Source organism: Dromaius novaehollandiae, chromosome 6 (genome assembly GCF_036370855.1).
Source record: "Dromaius novaehollandiae isolate bDroNov1 chromosome 6, bDroNov1.hap1, whole genome shotgun sequence".
Taxonomy (NCBI): Eukaryota; Metazoa; Chordata; class Aves; order Casuariiformes; family Dromaiidae; genus Dromaius; species Dromaius novaehollandiae.
Window position 1 is genome coordinate 8,400,899 of NC_088103.1, and position 16,216 is coordinate 8,417,114.

At 37.9% G+C, this 16,216-nt stretch overlaps 1 protein-coding gene across 1 annotated transcript in view; it reads right to left on the minus strand.

Annotated features, from left to right (window-relative positions):
* The window catches only part of LOC112981614 (protocadherin-15), a 1,192,166-nt gene that overhangs the window by 1,029,676 nt on the left and 146,274 nt on the right, over positions 1 to 16,216 (minus strand). Inside the window, exon 4 of the mRNA XM_064513568.1 lies at positions 3,902 to 4,023. The gene's annotated coding sequence lies outside the window, so the exon portion shown is untranslated. The remainder of the gene's footprint in view (positions 1 to 3,901; positions 4,024 to 16,216) is intronic.

A 16,216-nucleotide genomic window follows, 5' to 3' on the forward strand; every position in this document is an offset into this window, starting at 1 on the left:
AAAGAGATGATTTAATGAAGACACCTAACTGCAAAGTGCATGGGATACAGAATTTTTAACCCAGTTTGCATAGCCCTTTAGTTTGACTGTTTCCAAATATAAGTTACTTGTTACTTTACTATTACAAAAAGCTTTGACCAAATGACCAGTATCAATGGGAGATATGTATCCAAATCCTTACACAATTGGAAAAATAATAAAGGAAAGTGTAAAGAAGATAGCACTCGCTTTTCTGTTCCCTTGGTTATTTTTTGCATCTATTTGGTGAAGTGTTAAAGATTTGGCACAAATTGGTTTCCTTACTGAGGACTTGTATAGCATCAGTTTGAAGTTCTGAAAGTTAGCTAAATCCAACCCTCCCACATCAGGAAAATAGCTCATTAGATCTGCTCAGATAAAACTATATCAATATTACTATGTTCAACAGTAAATGCATGTTTTGGGTTAATTCCAGACCAGACAGCCACCACCAAAGGAATATTTTTAATAGAAAATAATTATTATACAAATAAAACATAACTCAACAGAAGATAATGTAAGATCAAAGTAATACTATGAATGGCCAGTTGTATTCTGTAACTATCCTAGATTCAGAACATAAAAATAATATCTGTAGCTTTAAAGAACTGAATTGTGCAGGTAAAAGAATTTATTGCAATTACTCTAAAGCTCTCTTCTTCACAGTTTAATCGTAAGTAGCTTTTAAACATTTATTTTCTCCAGAGGTCTGGACAGCTTACATAGCAAAAATTCAATGAAATATCAAAAAACAAAGTGTTAAATAGCCACAGCAAGGCTTGAGATAAATCAGTTTTTGCATCACTTTAATAAACAGACGGCTGTGTTATGATGTTTGGTAAAACAAACAGAAAACCAACAACTGCAGACAGTATTACAAAAAAGGAGTTGCAAGCCAAATCAGGGCAGCAAATCCTAATTTACTTCATTAGGACAGAGATCAGTAACTGAGGCTCTGATCAGAACAGACACAGAATTTGCAGTTCTGTGTTTGGCAAATGTCAGAAATTGCAGAAGAAACACTAAAACAAGATTAGCTATACTGACATTCAGACAAAAACTTTGAGAGTTAGCTGTTTACAGAACACATCACATTTAAGTTGATTATTGTACATTATTACACACTGAAACCAGCTGATACCATGAATCCTAATTCTAAAGTACTAGGAGCACTTGATGTCACCCTTTAACCCTGCTGTTCTACCACTACTCATCTTGCATCAGTATATTTTCAGTCTCAGAATCACAGTGCAAAAGGAGTTAACAGCCTCATCTCTTCACCCACTGATACATTAGAACAGACTACTAATCAGCAGCTTGCTTCAGATAACACTTAACTTTGTTGACTTCTACATCAAACAGCCTGTGCTGATAACTAAGCAAATGATCATTGCAAAAGATGTACTGGAGGTTTCGCTGCATTGTGCTCCTCCTCACTGCACTCACATTTTCTTACCTCAGTTTCATCTGGGGCAATCCCCAAGTTTCTCATTCACTTGTCTGTAAGCTTAGGTAACAAAATGGCCAAACAAAACAACTCTGTGAAAATTATTTCTGACATTTCTGATTCATTTGCTATGACAAACCCCAGATCTTCTGCATATGCCACAGTTCCCCCTTATTTTGGTTTCCATAGCAGTTACTATTAAAAGCTTACCACCTACCTTTCCTTGGCAGAAAATGAATGGGACTTTGAAGACAAGAAATACCAGATACTGCCCTAGTACGTGTTATGGTTGAAAATGCTGTGTTTTTAAACGATGAAAGTGCTGTACAGATTCCTCACCGACAGTACAGCTTACAGCCAGAGCAATATAGGACTTCTCACCGGGAAGTCCGCTTTGCTCAATAATGCTTCCAAGATGTCTCATATTATTACTGCAGATGTGACCTGTAACTCCATACTTGGTCTTGTCTCCAGAAGTACTCTGACAAAAACAACTAACCAAACTGAAATCCAAAAGCCACAAAGGCTCCCTGGTATTCCATAAAACCAGGTTATAGACATCAAGCTGTTCCCAACCACAGGTACAAGGATGTTTTTCACTGGAACTGGGAAACCCCAGTTATACTAGTACCATACTTTAGGTATGTTTAGATATTTGACAAAAAACAGTGGTCTGGGAATAGTCATCATTGTCCTCATTTATACTTCTCCAACATGCACTTCCTGCAGATTACAGTTTGTGATTTCTTAAGCTTTAAAACTGTTTCAAGCAAAGCTGATATGATCAGGAAGCTCACTCATTTGACAGTTACTGTTGCCTGTCCTAGCGCAACAAAAACTCCCAGGAAGCTGTATGTTCTGTCTTCTTCAGAAACCAGTACAGCCACTGAGTTGCTGCCCATGAACTCTAGAATGTATTTTATGTGTCAGCAAAAGGAGAGAGAAGAGAGGTCCGTGCAACTAAATTGACTTTTAGTCATTTCCATTCTCTTGTTAAGTGGAGAGAGCAACTGATTAAAACATGTCTATTCCCTTTTACTTCTCGAATGCTCCAAATCTGAGTAATTCTGGCATGTCACCCCACAGTACACCCAAACCTTAACTAAACACAGCACTACCAACACAACCCTAAATTATTTGCCAAACCAAATCGAACATGTTCAACTCCACTTCCACCACAGAGTTTATTAAAAATCCTCCCAGATGAAATGCAGAGGACTATTTTTCTGAAGATTGGAAGGCAGACAGAGGAAGAAAAGGTACCATGTAACAAAGAACCCTGCAGGGAAAGGAAAGATTATGTAAATATAGCCAACAGACCTTTCCCGATCTGCAATTTTACAACTGCAGGGAGTCTAACTCAACTTACAGACTCTGCAAAGGGGGCAGAAATGGTACAATTTCTAGCTCATAAAGACCTCAGAGTGGAGACAGGAGTCTCCATCTGTATCTATCTTGAGAGACAGATTCAGAGCACCTAGACACTGCATAACACGAACCATTCTACTGCATTCTCTCCACACGCCAACACACACAGCGAGCCCACGCCTCCCGCAACAGGGCAGGCCACTGGAACCGGTTATCACACTTCGCTGCTGTACAAAACAGAACCCAGTCACAGAGAGCTTCAAGATCTGTTCCAGTACAATGATTTTCACCATTACTGACTGACTTGCTTTGTTACAAAAAGTGCTTTATCCTGCCATTGTTTTTCCTTTTAAAGCTTATGCTTTTAAAGCTACATATAGCCCAAGCAAAATACAAAAGAAAAGAAACTAATTCAATAGAAATCAAAGCAATTTAAGAGTAAATCTGAAAATTACTCCATCTCCCAAGGTATAGCAGCTCTCCTAATATTTCTCTAACGCGCATAATTTTGCGCACTACAGTCAACAAATCCCAAAGGGCAGTGTTTGGCAGCTGAGAGCCCCTCAGTGACAGAAGACATTATTATTAAAAGAACAGGCAAGAGGTTAGTTCATTAGTGAAACGTATAATTTAACTTAATTACCTCAGCTTCTAACTAGACTTGAGGATCTCGAGTTAATCAATTTCATTATGAGAAACAACTCATGGCAAAGGATAATACAGAAAGATGGCCTCAAAAAAAGCAGTTTTACTACTTGGCTTTATTGGAGATTCAGCTGTCCTGTGCAAATATGGACCACACTGACAGCCAGCTATAAAAGGCAATATTGTTAGGTCAGCCAACGCCTTTTGCCTTCTACAAACATTTTTTGGGAGATATTAACAATAGCAACAAAGCTATTCCTAGTAATTTTTCAACACAGTAAATTATCTTACCACCAGATTTTTGTAAAAATAAATAAATAAATAAATAAAAATTGTCCTTTCAGTATTGAACAGTACGTATGTAAAGTACTGCAGCATCAGGACATAAATCAATTTATAGTGTCACATAACTTTTTTACTCACCATACTGTATTTGTCGACTTCACTTATTCAATGCTCCTTTGATTTTCTGGAAGGTCCTTAGATGGAGGAAGAGCTGCACTTCAAATATCAGATGATGGCAAGACAACTATGGAGCTTTTCTCCTAATAAAATAAAGGAGAAAGGGGGAAGTTAAGGAAGAATGTGCTGTACAGCTACAGTAGAGCACAAAAAAAATAAAGAGTTCATAAAGAATTAATTCTTCTCAACGTATATCACACATTACTAAAATAGTTGGTGACGGGATCAGATCAGATTTTAATAACATGAAGCAAGATACTGCACTTTGCTTACATATTTGTATTCAAATTGGGTCTGACCATTTTAATGTGAACTCTAGCTAACAAATTATTACAAAGGCTAATGATAAAAGGCAAAGTATGAACATGGAGCCTCAGAGGGTCCAACATGAATCGAATTTTGCTTAGGAATCTACAGGAATACTTTGGCACAAGTACACACTAGAACAATGATACTGCAGATTATGTTGGCTCCTAAGAGAAAGATGAAGATTTGAACAGCCAGACAAATGTAAGCAGATGATGCCCAAATGCAACAACCAAAAATGTAGATAAACTTAGCAGACTGATAAGGCGCTAAACACATGCTAACATCTACAGCCATCTCCAGAGTACCTTGCCCTTCCCCAAAACAAACACATAAACACTAGAGGCATGTCCGCTGAAGAAAAAAAGAGACATTTAAAGTTGTTATACCTAATTCTTCATGACTGTACATTCACAGAGGGCCAACCAATTGTCTCCACGTGCAGAGAGTAAAGAACAGTATGACATTGATGGCTACTGCTTGAATCTCAAAGCAGCAAAATCAGGTACTGCTCATGAATTTCAATTCTGTGCTGGTCTTGAACAAAATTCAGTTTGACTGCACTGACAGCTATTCTCAGCATCTCACCGGAGCTAAGAGCAGGTCTGGTTATCCACTTGCTGTCAGGAGTTGCTTTCACTCATATTGCAAGGTTTCACCACTGCTCCCAGCCACCACAATTTTCTGATAAATACTGCAATAGCTAGTGTTTTTCCTGAAAGATACAGAACTTAAAATCATGATAGTATACAAAAATTGTAACTCTTGTATACAACCAAGATATGAGTTATTACAAAGCATTCATGATTTTCTGAAGTCTGCTCCAAGTACTAAATGTTCAGTAATGGAACGGAAGTTTCTGCAACTAACGAGCTCTAAATGAGCTAATATAGCTCATTTTATTCAGTCAAAAAAACAAAATAACAGCCTTAATATCTGGTATATGTAATCTATAAATTTCAAGAACCATTGCAAAATGCTACAGAAACATCATTATAAGAACAGAGTTACCTCACAGAGAAGAAAGTACCAAACTCGGTATCGAACCATATCTTAAGAGACCCACAATTGTTTATTACACAGAGGACCTGCAGATTCCTATTTTGATGTGCGATGCCAGAAACTACATACATAAGCAGTGGAAATGGGTCATTTAAACGACAGTTAAAGGACTGCTTTTATCTAGAAGACTCAAAGAAACTCCTTTTCTGTATTAGGGCTTTGCAGTATGCCAATTCCTAACTGCTGTTTGCTACAAGTAGGAGCAAGATCTCTTATGAAGATGGAATATATAAGCCAAGATATAAATATAAATAATAATTAAAAAAAATAAATAGAAAGAGAGAGCAAGCTATGGCTGAACAATTGTAAGGAGTGTCCAACTGGTTGTGCCAAATTATTCCATTCAAGTTTATGAATACTCTATTGACTGTAGTTCCTACATTGATCACCTGTGCACTCATCACCCACCTCAGGGCATTTTTTCCACTGTCTGCTATGAACTGCACCATATTATCACCACCAGTGCCTCTGCTAAACGCAGGAACACTCAGGTGGTGCATGAAACATCATCTCAGGGTCTGGCACATTTACTTATCAAAACAGTTCATATTTAACTCATGCATCTTCCTGCTCTCTTCCCCACTGTTAGTCTTTATATAGGCCTTCCCCAGCCCAAGCTCACAGGTATTTCCCAACAGATTGTCCGTTTATCTCTCTCAACAAATTCCTCCTCAAAGCTGACATTAGGTCTCAACGATCTGCTCAGACAATTCTCTCCTACTAGAAATGTCCCCTCCTTGCTGTCATCGGGTTACCTTTGAGAAAAGGTGTAGAGAAACACATGTGGGTGTATGCAACAGGTCACATGACAATGCCTTTTGCTATACGCACTGTATATTGGTATCAGTAATACTTAAATATAATTCATGCTTTGAAAAAAACAAAGGAAATGCTGAAATAAATTTAGAGAAATGGAGCATTTTTTTCTTTAAGATCAAAACATTGTTCAGATCACTTGGTATCCCCTTTGGATTCTAAAGGTTTTACGATTTTGAAAAACCATCAAATCCTTTTCTTTCTTTCCATACTATTTTGCTAGGAAAGATACAGAAAATTTACAGGAGAAACTGAATACAAAGTTAAAACACGTCAGAAACCTGCAAAAAGAAGCGAGAACAGAGCCATAAATAACGTACATTACGGAGAGGAGACACAAAGCTGTAACAGAAAAACGTAATCTCTTTTCATGGGTATCATTTGATCTCCTCTATTTCTTCTTTACTGAATAAGCAATGAAAAAAACAAACAAAACAATTAAAGATTCTTAAAACACCACTGTGAACTAGTTAGCTTGCAGTCATCATTTTCTCTCCTCACCCTTTTGTTCCTCCAACACCCTTTTTCTCTCTTGGATCTGAATACATGACAAAGATCTGGTAATTGGAATAGTGCAGTTACTTACAAGCAACTTAGAAAGCACAAACATCACCCCTGAGCGTAGTAACTGAAGAAGAGAATGCAAATTTTGAAGTGAGAATATGCTGTGCAGCTCACTTGGCAAAGGGCTTACATAATAGAAAATTATTCTTACATGTCAATATTTTGATAGGCCAAAACTGTCATCTAAAGGAAGTCTTCCCATTTTATCTCAAGTTTGGAAAAAGTATAATCCTCACAGAGAATAATATTAAACAGGCTGGAAATTCCTATATTAAGGTTACTCTAAGTCAGGAAAGAGCAATGGACACCTGTGACTCATGAATTGCATGATAGTTTTAAATTGCTCGCGAAGTTTGCTTTCAGAATTTTATCAAAATACCGAATGCTGTTTTCTGAAGCAGCACAAGACATAGCAGCACATTTCGTATTTTGAGATATATAAAAGTTGCTTTCTTTGAAGCATGGGTAATACTTAGATTTCACACAATACAAAAGTTAACTTTTGGAAATTAACTATCGACAATATTCAAACTAAAAATTTCAAACCTACAATTCTCTCTCTTTAATTACACTTATGAAATGATAAGTAGCATGGAGAATAAGAGGGAATGACTGATCACTGTTTCTTCTAGTACAAGAATTAAAAGGCTTCCAATGAAAGCACAGTTTCAAAAGAAACAAAAGGAAATACTTTTTCATATCACACAGAGTTAACCCATCGAACTCCTTGCCTCTTGATACTAGGTGATTTATGCACATTTAAAAAGCAATTGGTCAAAGTTATGCAATAAAAAAAATCCATATAGGACTAAGTATCAATTTGCACCTCTGGCCTAGAAAGTCCCTGGGCCACAAATTATTAGAGGTTGGAACTGAAGAAAAATATGTAAGTTTAGAATTTCAAACTTTCCTATCAAGATCGAATCCTACACCACATTGGTTAGTGGCCACCTCAAACACTCACAGAAACTGTTTTGAGAACCAAGATACCAGAATAATTGAAGCAGATAGAGAAGAAAAAAGGTCATAAATTAAAAGGGAAGACAAGTTCAGAATTTTGGAGAATGCCCATCAGGCATTAATTAAATATTATTAGAATCTGTTAGAGATGGGAAAAAATTTCAGAGGTAGATGCCAAAGGAAGAAGTATATTGACCATCAGGACAGAAATGCTAGCTGAAGCCAGAAGACATAAACTTCAAGAGAACTAAAAAGAAGAGACATAGTTCTTGAATTTCTCCTCTTTCCAGAATCACCAGCTAGCAAAAGAGGAGAGCAGGATGACCAAATGTTGAGGGGTCAGCAGTCAGCGAGGTGAAAAAGTGTGTTAAATGAGCAAGAAAGCGTGTAAGGGTAATATGACATGAAGCTGCTTTATAAATAACAGGCATTTACACCTTGCTAATTCTGTACTTCTGTATTAGAGCAAAAATTGATTGTGTGTCATTAGAATGAAAGATTACAGCAGCTGTTAGTAAAATTATAGCAATACAAGGTTACGAAACCTCAGAATCCTTTCAATCTAAACAGTGAGGCTTAGAAAGATCCCATTGACACTGCACTGTGGCCTGAGGAACCTTTTTCACCTGAATTAAGTGTACACCATGTGCAGCAGCTAGGGCTAAACTGTTAAAAAACAGAAAGGCTGATATCTGTATTAAGGGTTTAAAATTCTGACAACAAAACCTACAGGTCACATGTAGCTTCTCAAACAATTTGCATGGCCACCCACTTGCCCAGAAACAGCACGTGTGGCTGGGCAAGCCTGCCAGTGGCCATGGACTGCTTCTGAGACACTGAACAGCACTACACAATACGACCAAATTCGTCTTTTCTTTTTTTTTTAATGCTACTTCTTTCCGTAGGTAATAAAGAAAGTTAGTGAGCAAAAATCTCTCCCCTCTCCCCCTTTTAATTTTGATTTTATAAGGTTTAGAGGAAGATCACTGGGCAGGGGAGTGAGAGAGGGGGAGAAAATGTTTTGCCTTGTTTTCTGGTCCAACTCCACTGGGTAGTGTGATGTTATCTCTGTGCCCACTCTGAAATTTTTGAAAGCTTCATTTTATGGTTTTCTTTTAAACTAAGTTGCACATGGATCCTACACTGCTACTGCATTTATGAAACTGGCTGATTCCACAGAGAGAAGGTGAACATGGGGTTTTCAATGGCAGACAATTGTCACGTACTGGCAATATAAGAAAGATCTCATCTAGAGAGGATTCTGAAATTGCAGTTTGCAAAGTAGTAAACCTGTGCTAGCTGGTGTCAATAAGAGAGAACCCCCTCCCCCAAACATTGCTTACATGCAGGTTCTTATGAGAGTCACTAGGTAAATGTTACCTAAGCTCTCACAAGAGGCTGCATAGAAGCAGGGCTGGAAACTGCTGCCACTGTGACTCAAGCCTCACGTACCTGAACCCTAACTCCACACACAGAAGTCTGCAGGGCATGAGGAGGTGGCAATATATGAAATGATACAAGACTCATGACCCATCTGTTCATCCATCTGGGGTCCCAAGAGGAGGAGGGAGGGTAAGGATGGTAGATACATGGGAAACTGAGGGAAAGCTGAAGGCACAGACCAGTGGTTTGGAGATTAACTGACACGCAGGGGAATGGAAAAGCTGGTTCTTGTTCACATGAAGGTATAAGGAATGCCACAGTATCTGAGAAAGCAGGAGCTCCTGACATCGGTGTTTAATGAGCAAATTAAATTTAGAAACTCTTCAGAACAGTTTGGTAAAGGAATATAACTATGCAACTAACTGCTGTGATGTGAGGACAGCAATTCTTTGTGCCAAAGATGATCTCCAGAAATGCAGAAGAGTAAGGGATGGCTGGCACACCGTGTTGAGTCACTGCTGCATATTCTAACGCAGTCCCTTTAAATAGTCCCTGGGTTCCACTGCTACATTACATGGCTAATACTGTCTGGAAATTATGGAAATTGAGCCTACGGTCCATGTCTCACATATACTGCTGATAATTAGGTTCTTTGTGACTTACTGTTTGATTTACAATATGGTCGGGGGGGGGGAGAAATTGTCCTTTTTCTCCCTTTTGGGGAGAAAGGCTGATTTAAGCTTTTATGTGGCTATTTTCTAGAAAATCTAATTTCTGATCTGCAAACTGTTTTTACTGGAGCTGTTCAACATCAAAGACTTCACATTTTAAAGACGGTACTCTAAGAGCATATCATATATAACCACAGAAATATAGCTGTCTCACGCCACTTTCCTACATGCATTTATTACACTGCATTACGTGCCTCAACATGAGATTATTGGAAATCAAATGGGATTATCACCTAAAAAATTGATCCTAGAATTTGCAAAACATAAACCCTAAATCATCAATAATTTTTGGATTGGGTTAAAAATTCGATTAAAAACGTCATGGAAATTGAATGGGTTAGATTAATCTCAGTAGGATTTTTCCTAGGATAAATTAATGTTGACTATTGGGATGATGCTCTTGAGGTATCATGTTACAGGCATCATTGTGGAAAATACGAGCATTCCTGTGACAAACTCATTGCTGCTGTGAATAGCAATGTTGCAAACAGGTGTGTGACATTCTGAAGGTGTCCTGACCTGGCCTATGCCATTCACACACTTTGTCGAATCCCACCTGCAGCTGTTATTGCCAACCTGAGCTTTGGCAACCATCAAAATTCCTAGAAAGAATTCACATTGTTCAAAGAAACAGAACAACTAAATACAGACTGTCTTTATGTGGCGCTTTTCATATATGCAGTGTCTCCCAACTGTAAATTGCCTTCCAAAACAGATATTGACATTCTTTAGAATGAAAGTGGGGGGGGGGGGGGGACAATTTTCTTAAATATCCTGTTCTGGTCAGAAGGACTTTCCAAATACCACCAAAATTTGGAAGTCAACTCCACTGCTTTTTGCTCCCACACATCACAGAAGGCATGCTAGTAATTATGCATGAGTTCAGACATTCCCTCCAATGCAGAAAATCTGGCCCCATTTCTATTTGACAAAAACTTTTGGAAATCCAGCCCCAAACAATAGCAAAGGGGAGGCACTCCCCAAAAGAATTCACACAAATCTATTCTTCCTCAATAATGGATAGCGCTTTATGAATTAATGATTCCTCCTTTCCACCCTAGTTTGGTTCACAAACAAAGGAAAAAACAAACACTTACAACAAAACTGGATTTAGTTTAGCCTAGGAAACACTTTTGCCAGCTGAAACCACGCAGTAATATTGATCCAAATTTAAAAGTTGCTTTGGGAAAACTGAAAACTCCTTTTGCAACCAGCTTACACTTTGCCTAAAAAAAGGTGACCCAATTCCAGTCAGGAAACCTTTCAAAAGGTTTCAAAAGTCCCTTTTGGCACTGCAGTAAGAGATATGAAGTCTGTATTGCTATTTGCTAGCCTTCTTAACATAAAGATTGCAGTAAGTACAAGAAAAGGTAGAGAAGACAAATAGGGATGACCACACATTTGGAACAATTGCTATTTCAAGAGCAACTACATAAATTGTTACTCGGCAGCTTGAAGGAAGACAATGAGGAATACCATAAAGGTCAACAAAACTATGTCGATGGACAGAAGGTGAACAGGAAGTGATAACTCATTATTTCTTCAAAATACAACAGCTATGAAACACCCACCGTAATTACTGGGGAGCAAGACTAAAATGAAATACTTTTTCATACCATACAATTAAAGTCATAAAAGTCTTTGTCACAGGATATCGAGAAGGCCAGAAGCGTAAATGGGTTCAGAATGAATGAGACACTAGAGACATCTATCCAGAGCTCTTAATCATGATAGCCAAAGTCCTGCGGCTATTAACGGCCAGAAACCATGCACAGCCTACCGCTCTTCAGCTGACCTCTCTCCGTCTCATTTCTCTGAACACCTGCTATGGGCCACTCAAAGAGACAAGCTGGACCAAGAGAGCTTTGGGGTGAGCAACTACAATGCATTCTTCCATAAATTAAAAAACAAACTTGGACAAAAGGTTCAGTGGAACAGTATTGCTGCTTCAAACAATATTTTGTACTCTTTAAAGACTGTGATACATTAAATGGACATATTTCTCATCTTCTGGAATGCCTGCAGAAAGTTCCCAATTATTATATTAGTCATATTATTTTTGTCATATGTTTTCTTAACAAAGCATTTAGAAGAGAGATTCATTCCTGTTAATGCATTTTTTCCACGTGAGTAGAACTTAATGGATACCAAAACACTTGCAGCATTGGGCAGTGAAATCATCTGCCCATTTCACAGACTACTTCCTTTTAGCATGCATCATCCTACCATGCTTGTGGAACGAATATAATAGTTGCCTCCTCCTGTTAAATACATGGCCTTCAAGAGGTGACCAAAACACAGTGATGGAAACAGAGGCAAATAATTCACAATGCACTGCATAAGTAAGTAGATATTCTGTAGTGGGGAAATGAGAAGTCACACAGGAGTCTCATGATCACTCATTTTCATCTTTTAGCCTGTGGCATAGCACACAAGCTAAACTATTCAGTTAACAGGGGACTGATGTTATGCACATGCAGCAGAACAGACAGGATACAATCCAGACTCTTTCAATCCAGTTTTGCTCTTGTCAAAAATCAACAGAACTTCGGCCACAATCACCACAAGCAGCCCTTCCAGACAGGTCAGCAATACAAACAATCCTACTGAAGTCAAGAGGAAGGATAAGAAACAGCTGTGTCTTTCAGGCAAGAAAGCATTCCTTACACAAGGAATTCCTTATTCTTAACTTTTAAGTACACCACACTGAAGTTAATAGGATCATGAGCACAGCAAAGAAAACTGTATGCAAGTTCATCCCTATTCAATAGAGCACTTAAAACACTAAAATGTTTTCCTATATTGGAAATTACATACCTAAAGTTGGGCACTTGGGTAAATACCTGGCAGAATCAGGGACTAAATCATAATCTTAGATCTAAATTCAGCACACATTTATTCTATTCTATTGTTCAAGTCCAAGATATCCTTCCTGGGAAATACTGCACAAGGTCACTGTTGGGAGCTCCAACCCTAATTTGCTTCAAGTGCATATGGATAATGAAGACAGCAGAATTAAAAAAATAAAAAATAAACACCACACACACAGGAATATTTGTTAACCTAATATTTCAATTCTTCTAGAAATTATGTGCTTGCCTTTTTTTTAAAAAAAATCAGTCTATTAAAATACATTAAGTAATCAGAGACATACATTTAAAAAGGAATACTTTAATACAGATCATTATTTCAATTTCACAGTAATTCATTTGAGAAATGTTCCTAATTAATTTAACATTCATTTTTAATTGCAGAAAGATTAAATAGATTCATCTCTCTTTTGCTGCGTAACTTTAAAAGAATAACTTTAAATGCTCTTTATATTTATGGCAAACTATTCTGTTGGTTTATTTTAGCGAAAGAAGTCCTTTTGTTTCTGCAACATAAAAAGTAAATGAAACGTGTGGAACAGATGAGCACAGAACTGTGTGAAGCTGTTTCTTTCTAATTAGGGACAAACTCGCTCTTGACTAACAGTTTTCAGGAAAGTTTCTGAGGTCTGAAGAGGGAAGTCAAAAAGAGGCACTTACTACATTTTTGCCAAATACTCCTCAATCCCATTCTCAGAAGGAGGGAAGAAAAAAAAGGGTGTGGGGGGGAAAGTGTTAAAACAGTAGGCAAGAGGATTAAAAATAGCATTTAGGAGAGGAAAATCCAAGTAAGCAGAATGTTACTCCACTTAAAATTGTTCCTAAATTTGGTGTAAATAGCATGGGCATTCCTCAGTCCCTCTGGCCTTCCCAGTTTAACAGGTGACTACTAAAGACCAAGGAGGAAACAGCATTTGTGACCAATCCATGAGGGGAGGAAAAGGGGCAGAAAGAGCATTGCCGTATCTACTTCTCCTCCTTCCCCCTTCCACCCCCTTACCTAAGCCAATCTGACTGCTTATCCACCACGTGTTTGGCTCTACTGCATAATGCTCATGGCATTTACTTATGAGACAAAGCCATCACCTAAGTAGTGGCTTGTTTTGGAATTCAATGATTTAGAGCAGGATGAACTGAGGTTTCAGCCCATCCCAGAACTCAACCGTTACATTACAAAGTCATGATCAATTTCTTTCTCTGTCCAGCCGGCAGGATTCTGAATCCCTTTAAACAAAGCAAAACATAACCTGCGTAAACACGCTGGGTGTAGAATGCCTGCCCAGATTAACTTGTAGGCTGGTATCAGTGTTTTGAAATTAACAGATGCAGATTTATCAGGGATTATGAAGAACTGCAACCCTATGCACTTCCCTTTACAGAGTGCTTTCCCTCTCCCCATCTGCCCCCAAGCATAGTTGCAGCATCTACTTACACCTTCAGCACATAAATGCAGAAGATGATTACCCCAACATTACTGCAAATGTTTATCTAGCAGATATGAAAGGCATGGAGTTCTGGAGAGTGTGCTTTCCACAGAGTTTCCATTTAGCTAAATAAAGAGTTGCCATTTCAGCTGTGCTGTTTTGGGAGGGGGGTTGGTGATGCCTATGCAGACTGAACATCAGTCAGTCACTCTGTCAGACCCTATGTAACAAATTTAGGACAGGTGACTCAGGTTTGTGTGTTTTGGTTTCACTCTGAAGTAAGGCATTACAATCCTGACATTTTTCCCACTTCTCCATAACAAAGAGTAGGAAAATACAGAGTGAAAATTTGAGGAGTGTTCTGAATGCTTTCAGACCCCCACAGACGTTTTACCCCCCCTAAAAATCAATGCTCCCCAAATCACAGCAAGCTGTTCAACTGAATTAGTTCACAGAAAGCTGCCTCAGCAAATCAAAGCCATCGCTTACAAAATAAACAAATAAAATCGTGCATTAAAGCATTTTAAAATTATAGAAGACCTCGTATTTCACTTTCAGAATCTATTTCAAGGCTTGCCTCAACTCACTGAACAAGCAAAGAGCCTAAAGTCATAAATTGCTATTTGTGAAAATTAGAAGAACATATAATTTTATTAGGCATTAAATTAACTACACAAAGAATGAGAAAATATTAGATTCTCTCTGATTTTTTTCTAATAGACAGTACTACATTTAAATGAGCACCATAACTCTTAGACTTTAATTCAAACAAACCTAATTGCGCATGGTTCACTTTGCACAGGATAAAAATGTAAAGCATACATCAATGGATTTAATATTTACTGCACTACTTAACTGCACTTTAAACTAGAGCAAAAATATGATTTGATGGGTTGCTCTGCTTCATAAATAACAATATCCAAGTTGAAGATCATGGACGATCTTGCCATCAGTGAACGTCGCTATTTCATATATATATATATAGTTTTAGTTTCTTGTTAACAAAAATGGGGCTACAGACAATTTAAACTGGCCATGGCAAATAAATGTTGATTCTATATCTACTTTCAGTTAGATTAAATGTTAATGATTTTCAGGGAAACAATAAAAAGTGTGTCCGTTACCATTTAACACATCGGCATGCAACATTGACATGCCAACACCAAAGAATAAAATAAATTTGAAAGGCAGCAGTTTAACAGGTCACTAATCCCATTCTATATGTGAAAGGCAGAGAATGTAGAGGGCAGCAGCAGCTTATAGGGCTGTATTTGCATCTCAGCAAGGGCCAACACAGAGTTACACACTATTATATACATGTAAGCTTTCAAAATGATTTAACATCAAAGTAGCAATATCCAGATTTTGTGCCAGCTCCATTTAATGTGTGTGAAATTCACACTGTTCTATCACACTATATTTTAATCTTCCTTTATTCTGCATCTTCTGACTCTGATTAAAATGCAGCTCAAAACAACCATAAGAACTACGGCGGCGAGGAAGGGAGGTCATAGTCCTTACAGAATGTTGTTTTTCTTTTTCCTTATCAATTTATTTAACAGAAGATCCTGAGTATAACTTCCTGAAATAACACACTCTATTGTAAGCTGCTCTGATTTGTTTTTCCAAGATAGAAAAGGACTAACAATTACACTTTGAGGGGGAGCGGGCATAGCTTTATTTAATTAAACAGTAAAACTGCCTAGTGAAGCTTTTCAGTCCCTGCATGTCAAAAATCTAATAGTGCAATTGAGAACTTCTCTTCACTGAAGCTAATTATTAGACTCATCTACTGCCTCCTTACCTCCTACACCAAACCAGGCCCCAGACCTGCCTGGCTTGTCAATGGACAGGCCAACCTCTTACAAACTCGAAATAGTATTGGCAGAAAGTCAAATTTTATACCATTAAAATTTCATAGCATTCCAGTACCATCTGGAAGGAAGACAGATTTCCAGGTACTATTCTTCACATCCTCACATAGGCAAACTACAGCCACTACTCATAATTCATAATGCAGCACTTAAAATATTTAGATCTAATACAAGAACTGAACTAGCTAGCAAAGTTGAACTCTGTCTCTGTTGCTCTCGATGTCACTGATTGAGACAAGTATTACTGTGGGTGGTAACTGCATTAATTCAGGCCATACTAATACTC